Below are 15,293 nucleotides of genomic sequence, written 5' to 3' on the forward strand. Positions count from 1 at the left end.
GTGGCAGAAACAGGACTCAAGCCTTCGTCTGATCAATGACAAAGTCCAGGCTCTTCTGTCTCTGAAACAGAAGTGAAAAGGCCCTTCTGCAAGGTGGCTCCAGGGAGTGAAAAAGTCAACACAAGACAACACAGTGAAATTAGGAGGCCGGGCACCAGGTGTCATAGGAACACAGAGGAGCAAGCCACATTCGGCCTGGGCTGGGGCAGCCAGGGAAGTGCTGTAGGAGGATTAGATGCCTGAGCTGAGTCCCAGGGGGAAGAATGATATTCCAGGCACAGGGCAAGCATGGGCAAAGGCATGAGATGAGAGAAGCAGGGAGCAAGTGTGGCCTCCAAACACAGGAAACTCCCATTACACAGAGGTTAGCATCCCAAGCCAGTGGATAAGATAAAAATCATGCAGGGGATAGCCGGGCGCAGTGGCTCACGCCTGTAATCCCAGCACTTTGGGAGGCCAAGGCGGGCGATCACCTCAGGTCAGGAGTTCGAGACCAGCCTGGCCAACTTGGCAAAACCCTGTCTCTACTAAAAATACAAAAATTAACTGGTCACGGTGGTGCACGCCTGTGGTCCCAGCTACTTGGGAGGCTGAGGCAGGAGAACTGCTTGAACCCAGAAAGCAGAGGTTGCAGTGAGCTGAGATCCCGCCACTGCACTCCAGCCTGGGCGACAGAGGAAGACTCCATCTCAAAAAAAAAAAAAATCAAGTGGGGTCAAAGTTGTCCTTGAAGATCTCTTAAATTTCCCAAATAGTTTAATAACACAACACAGACCAACTGCGGGAATACCACATTCCCTCTCCCGCACAGACTCACTCTGGGCATCAGCTCACGGAGAGGAAGCTCGTGGGAATGTCCTAGCTATTTAAACCTTACTTTTTTCTACCCCAACCTCTTGGGCAGGGTGGGAGGTAAGGGGGACAGAGCATGATGGTTGAACCTCTGAGGAGGTTCCACATCTTGTCTGGGGTCTGCTCGAAGTTGACATGACAACTGGTAGGGATATCGCAGCAGTGGGACCAGCTCAGAGGTCCCACATGGATCAGAACCACCTGGGAAGCCTTTAAAATCCCCAGCCCCCTCCCAACCCGCCCCCACCTCTAACAGTTCCCATTTATTTAGTCTAGAGCAGTGGTTCTAATTGGCAACGTCTGGAGACATTTTTCGTTTTAATGATGGGGATGGGGATGCTACTGGCATCTTGGGTAGAGGGTGAGGACGCTGCTAGACATCCTATATGCTAGGGGCAGCCCTACAACAGAGAAGCACCCAGCCCCAAATGCCAGTACTGCTGAGGCTGGGGAACCTTGTGCTAGGATGAGGCCCCAGAGTCCAGATTGTGCTGTAGGCCATAGGGAGCCATTGGTTTGTGTCCTCGGAAGATCTGTCTAGGACCGCAGTATAGAAAGTCTGGATAATTTCCTACTTGGATAGGAGCCAGCAATGCCCCACTGGCTCATCAGCTCCTGTGCAAACCACTGTGCAAACCACACTCCAGGCTCTGAGGAACTTCTTTCCTATTTAATCCTGCCCTTTACCCTTCCCACAGTGAGTCCCCTGCCCTGCTCTGGCCAGCAGTTCTTGCCCTCAGAGAGGTCAAGTGCCTTGCCTAAGGTGGCACAGCAGGTGAGTGGTAGAGCTGGGTCAGGGCTATAAGGGACTTGCCCAGGTGAGGGGGCTCACACAGGGCCACACAAAGGACCTGTCTGCCCAAAGCCTCCCTGGCCATCAAAGCTAGGGCCAGTCCACACGAGGTGAGGAGCCAGCCTGGCTACAAAAGGATGCAGGAAGGTGAGGGACGGAGGGAAGACAGGGCTGAGAAAAAACTAGTGACAGAGGGAGGTGTGGCCATGGGAAGCAAGAGAAGCCGTGGGGGTGAGGATGATTCCAAGATGAAAGAAGACAGCCCAAGAGCGTGTGCGAGTGCCTCTGCCTGTACACATGAATGGCGTGTGCGTGGGTGTGTGCCTGTGTATGTGTGGGAGGTGTGTGTGTCCTGCTGCATCATCACCCTCTTTATTCACAGCAATGTTGTCAGGCACCTATCAAATAAAGTAACTTCCCCGCCTTCTCAGGATGATTTCACACGGAAACCATGGGCTGAGGCACGTGACGCTCCACCATGGAATTAAAGGGCACCACGGGCAAATAAAACCTTCCATGTCTCTACCTTTCTTAACCGAGTGAAACCTGGCTGTGAACCCCACCCGCCTGCTTTTCTCAGTCATTGTTGCGTTCTGCCCAGCTCCACTGGGTCCTATGGAAACTCCAGGGCTTTGTCCTTATAATAGTGGGGAGGGGGCAGGACCACATCCATGGTGGGCTCTGTTGCCCCTTTGGCTACACAATGCTGCTGACCACCCTGGGTATGCCCCTCACACCCTCGGGGTGGGCTGGGCTGGGCCTGCCAGTGAGCCCCTCCCCCCTGCCCTGGAGTCCGGGTGCAGAGTGATCCATCCCCGCACGCCACCATTTGTGAACCCACACCCACCACCCTCCAGGTTTCCAGGCCTCCCACCTCCCCCAGAAACGGCCAGTCTGTATTTCCTAGCCAAGCTCCCATCTCCTCTTCTCCCTCAGCCCCCTTCAGACAACTCCATTTTATTTTTTTGATGGGCCAAATCTTCCCCAGAATACCTGCCTTGGGAACAAGTAGGGCAGTCCTCGAGACTCAAAGATGACGTTGCTGCCCTGGTTGTCTCCTCACTCACTCAGACGAGAAAACCCTAGACCTCAGACCTTGACAGATTTCTCCGTTCTCTCCAGGAAGGGGAAGCAGTGAGCCTAGAGGCTGGAGCACAAAGGTGAAAAAAGGCACAGCTGATTTCTCTCCTGGCCTCTGCCCCTCCAACGAGCAGGAAAGGCAGTTGTTTCTTTGCTGCAGAGACTCCCTGGCACCTGTCCTGACTCCAGGGCAATGCTCAGGGAAACTCCAATTGCGAAGGGGACAGGCCCTGTCTGTGAGCTGATTATGGCCTGTTACTCTTGTGCTAGAGGAGGAAACGAAGGCCTGAGCTCGGGGACTGTGCGAGGTCTCTGGCCTGTGGGTGCAGCAGGGCAACACCGTCCTCCCATTCCCAACCCCACATGCTCTGCCCCTCGGTGAGCCACAGCTTCTGCCTCCCTGCCCCCACCACCCACCAGGCCTTCCCAGGACACGACTTCGTTGGACATCCACGTGGCTGCCTCCACTCACTTTCCTCCCCAGGCCATCATCGCCACCCAAAATCCTGCAAGACTCCTCCAAGAGGAGCTCCCAGAGAACAACAGATCCCCCACCCCCCATCTGTGGGAGAATGTGGCTTCAGGGGCTCTGAAGAGAGGAAGGGAAGGAAGAACGGAGCCAGGGCTCCTTGGCAGCCTGATTTATCTCTGAGTCTGACTCACCTGTGAGTCCAGAGAGCCATATGCAATGCAGCTAACCCACCTGCCCCAGAGGCATGGCTGCTTTCTGGGTGGGGCAAAGAGAAAAGCCTGGAAGAGCGTATGTATTATCCACGTGTCCCTTCAGTAGTGGCCTCTGCAGCCAGTAGAGAACCCCACCAGCCTCCTCTCCTTTTCAGAAATCTCTTGCTCCAGCCACACCCAAAACCTGGCATCCACCCCGCACCGCCACCTCCAAATGTCCTGGGTCTCCACTCCCCTCTGTCTGGTTCTTCTGCTTGGAAATCTCGCAGCCCGCAGCCCACATCCCACCCCATCCCCCTCCTCATCCTTCCTTCTTATCCCCAATACACACCTTGTTGTGTGTGTGGTGCCTTGTTGTGGTCTGGCTCTCATGTGTGCTGTCCAGGTTTTTGTTGTTTGTTTTGAGATGGAGTCTCGCTCTGTCCCCCAGGCTGGAGTGCAATGGCGCAATCTCGGCTCACTGCAACCTCCGCCTCCTAGCTCAAGTGATTCTCCCTCCTCAGTCTCCCGAGTAGCTGAGATTACAGGCATAAGCCACCATGCCCAGCTTTTTTACTGTCCAGTTTTAAGGATCTCACACAGCCCTTCAGGGCTCAGGTGAGTGGCATGAGTTATAAAGTGGGTGCAAGACAACAGTGAGTGGCCGTCAATTAGAAAGGGCTTGTCCCTTAGTTCCAAAAAATAAAAATAAATAAATGGGCAAAACCCAAGAAGCAGAAAGGTCAAATTCCACGGACCACAGACAATTGCCCTTTGGTCTATGCATATCTTCCCTACTGAACCACAAGCTCCTTCAGCACAGTGACATCTTTTATTGTCTTTTATAATAAAACACAGATTAAGGGCTTGGCCAGTTAAACTGAATTCAGATTTTCCCCACCATGCCTTTGCACATAATCTTGGAGAAACAACATGTTGGGTGGAACTGGCAATGGCCACAGCTCTCACCAAATCTCTGTCATAGTCTGGGTATGACTTAGAATCCCTAAAGAATGGCAAAGTATTGTTGACAACGTAACTGAATTTCCAAATTAACATCTTAATTCTCCTCGAAACTCTCTCCTTCCTGGCTTCCTCCATACCAGTGCTCTTGGAACACTCCAGCCATCTGGCTGGCCTCTCTGGTCACTGGGCATCCCCATCTGAACATGCACCAAGACATGGGTGCCTAAACCCACGTGCCGTCCTAAACCGTCTGTACCGTGGCCGTGCTGAGACCCACTTGGTCTACACTGGGGAGATGCTGTCTTGAGGGACATGTGAGAACAGGGAGGTGGCTAGGGAAGAAGATGTTTACAAAAGCTTATAGCTCAGCGCCAAGGTAGAACCGGCTGGGACAAGTGCCCATGGTGCTGCCAGATTCTGGTGGTGGCAGCCGATGCTGCAGGAAGGAAGGGCAGCGGTGAGGCTTCTGGATCCTGGCTGACAACTATAGCCTTACATGGGTTGGGAGACGGTGGTTATAGCAGCTCCCTCCATCAAGGGGCTTCCACAAGCTCCTTTCCCCGACCCTCATGACAGGCCTGAGGAGGCAGGGAAGAGACTGACCCCGTGTCACAGATGAGGAAACTGAGGCCCAGAGAACTAAGGTGACCTGGCTGAGATCACATCCATCCCCAGAATCCAGGTATGACTCCTGGGCAACTTCTCCCCAGGGAAGACCAGAGCTACGAGAAGGACTCAGCCCAAAGCACAAGGTCTGGCGACTCACGCTACCGCCACCTGGTCTGTGGAGGGCTGTGGGCAGAGAGGAAAGCCTGGATCACCAGAGAAAGCACGGAAGGAAAAACTTAAAAGGATCACGGGGTCACACGGGCTTCTTCTGGGCAGACTAAAGGCGAGTGGCCTTGGCCCTTCCTTCTTCTCCCGGCTCCAGTACCTGAACCCAGCTCAGGAACTTCCTACGGCCCCAGCAGCCACTCCCAGGATCCACCCACGCAGGCGCCACAGCCCCCAGCCATGGCCTGCACTCAAGGCATCTGCTGCTCCTGGGAGCTGAGCTCCTCCCAGCATCTGACCTCCGGGGCTCTGCCATCTTCCCCTTCTCCTGGCTGCAGGGTTGGCCTTCCCTTTGTAACACCCAGCCCCAGAGGTCACTACCCCCACCCTCATACACACCCCAGTATGGAGACCGGTCTGCTCTTTCTAAGAAACATCCCTCAATGTTGCTGTTGTGCTATCAACAAAAAGTTGACATGTGGCTCGGGTCACATCCACCTGGATTTAGTGACTAAAGTTGCATATCTTGTCCGTGTGTGTGCACAGCAGGGACCTTAAGGTGTCTCACGTCCGTATGTGTGGATGGACAAGTGGGCAAGAGTATCCACCTGCTCTCCCACTCAATGGATTTGTTACTGGAAACCCTGCTGCTAAATGAGAAGCTGTTAAATAAAAATATTTTCATGAATGTGGCCAGGCACAGTGGCTCACGCTTGTAATCCCAGCACTTTGGGAGACCGAGGCAGGAAGATCACTTAAAGTCAGGAATTCGAGACCAGCCTGGCCAACATGACGAAACCTCATCTCTACTAAAAATACACAAGTTAGCCAAGCATGGTGGCGCACGCCTGTAATTCCAGCTACTCAGAAGGCTGAGGCACGTGAATTGCTTGAACCTGGGAGGCAGAGGTTGCAGTGAGCCAAGATCGCACCACTGCATTCCAGCCTAGGTGATAAAGTGAGACTTTGTCTAAAAAAGAAATATATTTTCATGAATGCAAATGGGAAAAATGTATTCCATCCCAACCCAAGGCACCCAAGCAATTCTCAGAAAAATTTTCAGTGCATACAAGTGTATAGGTAGTAAGCAATCAGAATGTATTCAGGAGTCCCCCCTGACATGAGGTTCCACTTTCTGTGATTTCAGTTATCCATGGTCCATCACAGTCCAGAAATAGCTGGCTGGACGCAGTGGCTCATGCCTGTAATCCCAGCACCTTGGGAGGCCAAGGCAGGTGGATCACCTGAGGTCAGGAATTCAAGACCAGCCTGGCTAATATGGCGAAACATCATCTTTACTAAAAATACAAAAATTAGTCAGGCATGGTGGCACGTGCCTGTAATCCCAGCTACTTGGGAGGCTGAGGCATGAGAATCGCTTGAACCTGGGAGGCAGAGGCTGAGGCATGAGAATCGCTTGAACCTGGGAGGCAGAGGCTGCAGTGAGCCGAGATCGTGCCACTGCACTCCAGCCTGGGCAACAGAGTGAGACTCTGTCTCAAAAAAAAAAAAAAAACAGTATATTTGGAGCGACCACATTCATATAACTTTTTCTTTTTGTTTTTGTTTTGTTTTGAGATGGAGTCTCGCTCTGTCACCCAGGCTAGAGTGCAGTGGTGTGATCTCGGCTCACTGCAACCTCCGCTTCCTGGGTTCAGGTGATTCTCCTGACTCAGCCTCCCAAGGAGCTGGAATTACAGGCTCGTGCCACCACGCCTGGCTTTTTTTTTTTAATTTTTAGTAGAGACAGGGTTTTGCTATGTTGGCCAGGTTGGTCTCAAACTCCTGAACTCAAGTGACCCGCCCACCTCGGCCTCCCAAAGTGATATAACTTTTATTACAGTATTTTTAATTCTATTATTTTTCATCTCTTACTGAGCCTAACATAAATTAAACTTTATCATAGGTATGTACATGTTGGAAAAAACATAGTCTTTGTATATACATAGACTATGTATATGAGAAAACTGAGTCCCAAAAGATATGATGGCCAAGAGTGCCAACTCGGGGGCCAGACTGTCTGGGTTTGACTCTCGGCTCTTTCCTTCCCTAGCTGTGTGATCTTAGGCAAGTTACTTAACCTCTCTGGACCTCCACTTCCTCAAATGTAAAATAGGGCTAACGCTAATTCCCACCTCATAGGGTTGTGGTGAAGACTCTGTGAGTTAATATATGCAAAGCTCTACCTTAGAATAGAGACTCCTTCTAGAAGACACTCTGAAAGTGCTGCCTGATTGAATACCTTGCCCAAGGCCTCACATTAGCAAATTGTATAGCACTGATTCAGAAGGAAATGACACAACCCGGACACCTCGCCCTGGAGGAGCAAGAGGACTAGAGCCACTGACGAACATTCAGAGCAGCGCTTCCTGGTTCCCACCTCTGTCACATGACAGCCTATAGCAGAATGCATATCCCAGTAACTGGGAGACTCCAAAACAGTCACCATATGTCCCCGTGGCATAGACCTAGTTTGCAACCAATGTCCCATCTAAACAGATGTTTCTGTTTGGAGGATAAATTATATCCCTGTAAACCCTGGTAGAGTGGCTCTCTACACAGGCAGCTCCAGAGACTTGCAATATACGGCCACCAGGTGGCGATGTAGCATCGAGCACTGAACTTGAGCGCCTGCTCTGGGCAAAGAATTCATGAACGCCCTGGCCAGGCAGATACCAGCCTCAGATATTTGCGGGCACCTGCTGAGGCTGCTGGTACCAGCGGGGTCAGCTCCACTCCACCTGTGTCTAATTTCCGAACAAGTGGGATATCTCGATCTACCCAGAGTCATCTTGAAAGCAGAGAGCAAAACCCACTCAAGCAGAAGATAACATCTGAGTGTTGCATAATCTTTGGTTTGGAGCAGAGAACAAAAGAGTAGCAGAATAACACTTCAGTCGATCAGCCCCTGCCCTGTATAGAAGGTACTTGTAATGATCTGAAATTTCTGGCTTATTTTCAAAGAATAGAAAAATTAGGCCTGGGCTAGAGAGGAGACTCGTTCTTGATTTAGGTCAAGTGCCTAAAACACAGAGGCAAAGCAGTATGGGTAAAACTGTACACACTTTGGAAGCAGAATACTAGATTTAAATCCTCACTGTGCCACTTACCAGCTGCCTGTCCCTGGGCAAGTTTCTCCACCTCTGAAAAATAGGGCAGCAATATTAACTTCCTCATGGGGTTACTGTGAGAATTAAATGGGGTAATATCTGCCAAAGCCTTCGTAGCTACTCTGGAAAGAATCTCAGAGAATTAAATGGGGTAATATCTGCCAAAGCCTTCGTAGCTACACTGGAAAGAATCTCAATCATTTAAACTGCCAGTGGAAGTGATCCATTTTTATGATGTTTAATTAACTGCAATAAAATGTGTTCTCATCAAGACTGCTGACCATTCTTATGTCCTGAAAGCTTACCCTAAGTGATGTACTTTTCAATTGGTAAACATGGGAATGGGCCTTTTTGGGGAAATGATCTGCTCGTTTCTATAACTGCCCTTTGAAAGAATGCACCATGGCATCGGAGATCCAGAAGAACAAGCCTCGTTGATCCAGTGGAGTTGCTCTGTCCTTGAGGGGCTCACGTTCTGTTTGCTCCATGAGAACAGAGAAGGAAGACTGTTGACTCAGGGGAGGGCTCATCTCACCAACTTGGCATTGTATGAGCCCGCTGAATCAGATTTGGGGCTGGTTTCGGTCACCACTAGAGTGTCAGAGAAACTCAGTGGTAGAGAAAGCAGAGATTTTCCCTATCACATGGTCAACAGGAACCAAGAAATCAAGAAACCAGGAACCAAGCTGATCCACGCTTCAGGAAAGGTCTCATAATTTGCTCCTGGTATGCTCCTCCTTGGTCACCAAGGCAGGGTTTCCGGGGGTTGCCATTGAGATGAAGCCACCATATTGATCGAAAGGGATGACCATCACTTAGGCAGATCTCGCACTGTGCAAGGGTCAGAGCTTTAGAGGAAATGAGAGAATAGGGAGAAGTGAACAGAGAGGAAGCCAAATATTAGAGGAAATGAGAGAATAGGGATAAGTGAACAGAGAGGAAGAGAGGGGAAGTGACTCACTATGAAACTGTGATTTTTCAGGTCTTAGGAACTGAGAGTCCATATGTACGGGATGTAAATATGTGTGCCTACGCATCTGTCTGTCTAAGCTCTTCTTCCATACCCAGGGATGAAGCCCGCAGCTTTCACCCACTGGCAACATATGCACAGGGTCTATAGCTCTCCCATCTAAATGCAGCCCCATGAAGCTGAGATGGCTCATAGCCAGGGAATAGGGGCCAGATTCTGAGTTGAGAAGTCCTGAGTTCAAGTCCTGTGACTTAACATGTGGGTAACATTCAGCAAGTCAGGTAACCTCTCTGAGATGCCATCTCCTCGCCTGTAAAATGGGGGAATTCATTCTTGCTCAGCCTTCCTCAAAGGATAATTTTCAGATTCAGGTGTTTATTATCTGTGTCCCCAAGATGCCATAAGATCCACTAAGGCAGGGACCATGATTGCCCTCTTCCCTGTTGTACCTCTTCATGACACCTGTCATAAACATTCAAAAAAGACTTGGTGAACAAATGAACGATAGTATGATGAACTCAGCCCCTGCCCTAGACAGAAGGCAAAGAAAGAAAGCTCTTGCATTGCTCATTCCTTCCCACCAGATACTGCTCCTTAAAGTGTGGTCTGTGGACCAGTGGCAGCAGCATCACCTGAGAGCTTGTCAGAAATGCAAATTCAGTCTGGGCGCAGTGGCTCACGCCTGTAATCCCAGCACTTTGGGAGGCCGAGGCGGGCGGATCACCTGAGGTCAGGAATTTGAACCCAGCCTGGCCAACATGGCGAAACCCTGTCTCTGCCAAAATTACAAAACTTAGCTGACGTGGTGGTGCATGCTTGGAGTGCCAGCTACTTGGGAGGCTAAGGCAGGAGAATCGCTTGAATCCGGGAGGCAGAGGTTGCCGTGAGCCGAGATCACTGCACTCCAGCCTGGGTGACAGAGTGAGATTCCATCTCAAAAAAAAAAAAAGAAATGCAAATTCATGAATCTTAATTTGGGGGGGTCGGAGCCCAGGAATCTGTGTTTTAACACATCCTCCATGATTCCAACACTCACTGACGTTTGAAAAGCATTGCTGTTGGACACACTGGGGTGAGGTTGGAATGGGGTATGAGATGCCATGCCCCCTTCTTGAGTTAACTACTTTCTACCTGGTTCAGGTGTTCATTACCCAACCCACCCCACCTCTTCTTGGCCTGCCTTGGAGCAGGAGAAATGCTATGGAGGCTGGCAGGGGCCTGAGGAGGGAGAGGAGGTCTTGCCTCCTCCTCCCCCTCTCCATGGCGACCTGGGGGTAGCAGGTCTGGCCCCTTCCTGTTTCAGCAGAACCTGCAGATACCGTGAGAGGATAAGGAGATAAGCTCTGCTCTCCTCAGCCCCGAGCAGGGGCAGATACATGAGAGCTTTGCAAAGTGGGCCTCTCCCAGCCAGGCAGCTTCTCTGCACCCTGGCAATGCCCTGTAGGGGCAGCTGGGAGGTCTCAAGCTGGGATTTCAAGTACCGCTCCATCCTCCCCCATCCCTTGGCCCCTCTACTGAGGTCTCTTCCCACCTCCTCTCAAGGGTCTGAAACTGATAGTGAGCTGTTGGAAGCACACAGCATAGATGAGCCTCTGAGATAAGCATGCACGATAAGAACTCACACAATCACCCTGGTCGTGTTCCACGTTCTCAGCGGCACCTGATTCAAGGTACCTAGAAGCAGCTCTTCACACATGCAAAAGAGAAAGTGGGGGTAACTACTGAAAGAGGAGAGGCAAAAACAAAATGCAACAGGGACAGATCCTTCACTACCCAAAAAAGCCAACCGTTCATGTCCAAGATCAGAGCAAGGGGATGTAGGGAGCAGGGGAGCCTGACAGCCACGGGAACCAGACTGAGGGTTTCAATCAGATGTCCACGGGTGGCTTGAATGCGATCTTGACCACACTGATAAAGATCATGGAGTAGGGAGGTGACAAATCCACTCAGCCGTCCATGGGGCAGTCAACCTTAGCGCCATTAGGAGCTCTGGGTCCCACATTCTGGAAGCATTGTAGAGAACTGGTGTCTTTCCCAAAGACTTATCATGTTATGGGAGGAACAGGAGATGTTTAACCTGGATAAAAGACAATTCTGGAAAAGCTACAAGAAAACTGACTTCAAATACTTGAGACAGCTTTGAGCAAAAGACAAGCTTGGAGCCTTGCAGCACAATGAAGATTAGCTGAGACCCAGTTGCACCTCTGCCCATCTGGGTCCTGCCTTCATTCCTGCCATGTTCAGCAACGTGCTGGTTGCCAATGACACCCCAGACTGAGTCAGCCCCATGTCCCAGTCCTGGGCCTGGTGCAGGGGGAGGTTTAGGGCTTAGAGTCAAGAAGCCCTGAGCTCCAGACCTCACCCTGCACCCTCTTTTTGTGTCACCCTGGCCCCAAAGTGCAGCCTCTCTGGGAGTGGGATTTCCTGGTCAGTAAAATGAGGATGATCACCCCAGCCCTGTAAGGTCGTAATGAGGATCCATTCATTCAACAAACACATGTCGAGCACTGTGCTCCTGCTGAAAATCGCCTCCCGAACTGGAGCTCTGGGGAGCACAGGAGCACCCAGAAGAGGCCTGGCACGTGGTAAGTGCTCAATTAACGCTGCCGGTGACCGCCAGGGGCCCTTTCTCTGCCCTTCTCTGAGTTGGCTTCTGCAGAAACCCAGCCTGAAACACTGGGGCAAGCAATGATTGGTCCAGGCATTGTTTCAAGCACTCTGCAAGTACACCACCACACCAGGCTCTTCTGAAAATTTCAGGAGTCTCCTCTGGGCCTCTGCACACCATGTATAATAACAATGACAAACTGAGCTCAGGTGGGAGTAGGGGGTTCTGGGCCAGAGCCCACCTGATGCTGAGGTTGACCAAGTACCTCCAAGTGTTTGGGGGCCACCCAAAGTTCTCCTCTAAAACACATCTCCCTCTCTCTGGTGAAAACCTGAGATCACCCTCTGAAGTATTTCAGGCAAGTCTAGGTGTTGAACAGAAAATCATGGGGACCCAGGTCCCTGACATCTGGGGACTGTCAGACTCTCTCAACTGCAGCACCCCTTAGCTGAGGGGAGGTCAATGACTCAGAGGAGAACACCTGATCCCTATCTTCCATCCATCTGCCAGCTCTTGGTTTCCGTCAGTCAGCAGATCTCAGCTTACATAAATAAGCTGGTATTGCTGATTCAGCACATTCTGCACGATGGTGTGTGCCAGGTGGTACCCAGCACCTCCCAGCACACAGACCAGGATCAGTGTGACGAATAGGTGAGCAAGGCCCATGTGGGGGCAGCTGCAAGGCAGCTAAGCAGGCCACCTCTGGAACCACAATCCTGGCTCCTGAATGTGTCGCTGTCTGATTTTGGGCAAGCACTTAGCCTTCCCATGCCTGTTTCCTTGCCTGGGTAACAGGCAGATTTACTGTTAAGAGTTGTGGCTCTGGAATCAGACAGTCTAGGTGTGGATCTTGCCTCTACCACTTATTTGCTGTGTGACCTTTACAAGTGTCTCAGCCTCTCTGTGCCTCAGTCTTGTCTTGTCTTTTCTTTTTTTTTTTTGAGACAGAGTCTTGCTCTGTCACCCAGGTTGGAGTGCAGTGGCATGATCTCGATTCACTGCAACCTCTACCTCCCAGGTTCAAGCAATTCTCCTGCCTCAGCCTTCTGAGTAGCTGGGACTAGAGGCGCCAGCCACCACACCCAGCTAATTTTTGTACTTTTAGTAGAGATGGGGTTTCATCATGTTGGCCAGGCTGGTCTTGAACTCCTGGCCTCCAGTGATCCGCCCGCCTCGGCCTCCCAAAGTACTGGGATTACAGGTGTGAGCCATCGCACTCGGCCTCTCAGTTTCTTTATCTGTAAACTGGGAGTAATAACAACTGCACCTGCCTCACAGGATTGTTGGGAGAAGCATTAAGAAATGGATTTGTACTTGCAGAGTGCTTGAAACAATGCCTGGACCAATCATTGCTGGCACCAGTGCTTCAGGCTAGGTTTCTGCAGAAGCCAACTCTGAGAAGAGGATTAAGTACAATATTTGTCTGCTCTGAGAATGACCTCAGCAAGCATCTATAAGAAAGTGGGGAAGAGACAGGGATGAAGCCAAAAGAATGTGCATGAGCAGGTTACCTTTGTGGGCAATGCGAGTTCAATCCTGCTGGGGGCCTCTGGGGGCTGCAGAGAAGCCCCTCAGTATCCTACCACCTAAAGGCAAGAAAGCTGGGATGTAGAAAGCTGCAATAAAAGCAGAGGCACGGCCAGGCATAGTGGCTCACGCCTGTAATCCCAACACTTCGGGAGGCCGAGGCAGGAGGATCACTTGAGCCCAGGAGTTCAAGACCAGCCTGAGTAACACAGGGAGACTCCGTTTCTACAAAAAAATAAAAATAGCCAGGCATGGTGGCACGGGCCTGTGGTGCCAGCTACTCAGGAGGCTGAGGTGGGAGGATCCCTGGGGCCTGGGAGGTCAAGGCTGCAGTGAGCTGTGATTGTGCCACTGTACTCCAGCCTGGACAAAAGAGCAAGACCCTGTCTCAAAAATAATAATTTTTAAAAGAAAGCAAAGGAGTGTAAGGGGACAGGGTCCCAACAGCGATCACCACACCAGGCTCTTCTGAAAATTTCAGGAGTCTCCTCTGGGCCTCTGCACACCATGTATAATGACAATGACAAACTGAGCTCATGTGGGAGTAGGGAGTTCTGGGCCAGAGCCCACCTGATGCTGAGGTTGACAAAGTACCTCCAAATGTCTGGGGGCCACCCAAAGGCCTCCTCTAAAACACATCTCCCTCTCTCTGGTGAAAACCTGAGATCACCCTCTGAAGTATTTCAGGCTAGACTAGCATATGATCCAATCGGCACTGGAGAGTGATCCCTCCAGCTGGGGACAAGAGCTTAGGAGGCAGGGCAAGCCAAGGGGGACTGGAGCAGGGCAGAGGGGCGTACAGTCTCCTCCAGCACCCTGGCAACACCTGCCGGGCTTGGTTCTGAGTGTCGGATCATTGGGGTCTCCAGGCAGGGGCAGGGCATTTAAGGAACTGAATGGAACTCACTCCTCTGACAGTTGGGGGGTGGAAGAGCTGAGCGAGGAGGTGTCCCGGCTGCTTCTGCTGTGGACAGCTGCATGGCAGGGGAGGAGCAGTGAGGCAGGCAAAGTCCCCCTGCAGGGGTATCCTTGGCTCGAGAACATGAGGGAGATGACGGCACTCTGACTCCTGATATTCTTAAAACAATTTCCCAGGCCCTCTCACAAGCCCCCAGCTGGAGAAACAATGATTTCTAAAAGAAACCACTGGAATGTCGGACACGGGCCCTGGGACCTTTAATGGCCAACCCCAGGCAGTTCCAAGAATTTCACAACTGGGCCACTTCCAAGATGTTCTTCCTAAGAAGCATGCTGTAAGTAAATCAAAGCCCCACTCCTGGGTCTCACAGGAAGGTCTCCACAGCCCCACATTCCCCAACCCCACATCCCGAGTCTTCTCTAGGCCCTGGGAGGTCCAGAAGGCAACACCTGCTCACTGGTGAGGTCCCAAAGTGCTTAGTAAGCAAAGTACATTTACAGGTGAACAGCAAGGGAAGGGAGGGGAGGCGAAGCAGGTTCATACACCAGCAAAAACCACTGTCTGGGCTGAAAGGAAGATCGGAGATGATCCAACATGTTTCTAGAACTGGGGCAGAAGAAGAGGGACGTGGGAGGGTATGCAGCCGGTCGAGGGCCCAGGTGAGCCACAGGACAAAGGTGGCGCATCTTATTGGTACCTCAACTTCACTCATAAACGTTGAAAACGCTGAAAAGGGAGGAGAGCCATGGATTATATACGGAAGCACAGGACGGGAGAAGCAAGAGTGTGAACAATTAACACAGAAAAGACCGATCTTCCACCTCCAGGACCCCCAGGTAGCACTCCCTCAGGCAGCTGGGAGGACTCTGACAGGATCATTTGGGATGCAAGAAGCTAGTGCAAAATGACCCATATTACAAATGAGAAAACAGGCCCAAGGAGGGCAGGACCCTGCCCAACTGCACCGGAGTTGGCCGCAAAACTTCCACCTGGCCTTGCTTATGGGCTCCTCGGACCTTTGTTCAACTCTG

The sequence above is a fragment of the Hylobates moloch genome, unplaced genomic scaffold (genome assembly GCF_009828535.3).
Source record: "Hylobates moloch isolate HMO894 unplaced genomic scaffold, HMol_V3 SCAFFOLD_5, whole genome shotgun sequence".
In the NCBI taxonomy this organism is placed as follows: domain Eukaryota; kingdom Metazoa; phylum Chordata; class Mammalia; order Primates; family Hylobatidae; genus Hylobates; species Hylobates moloch.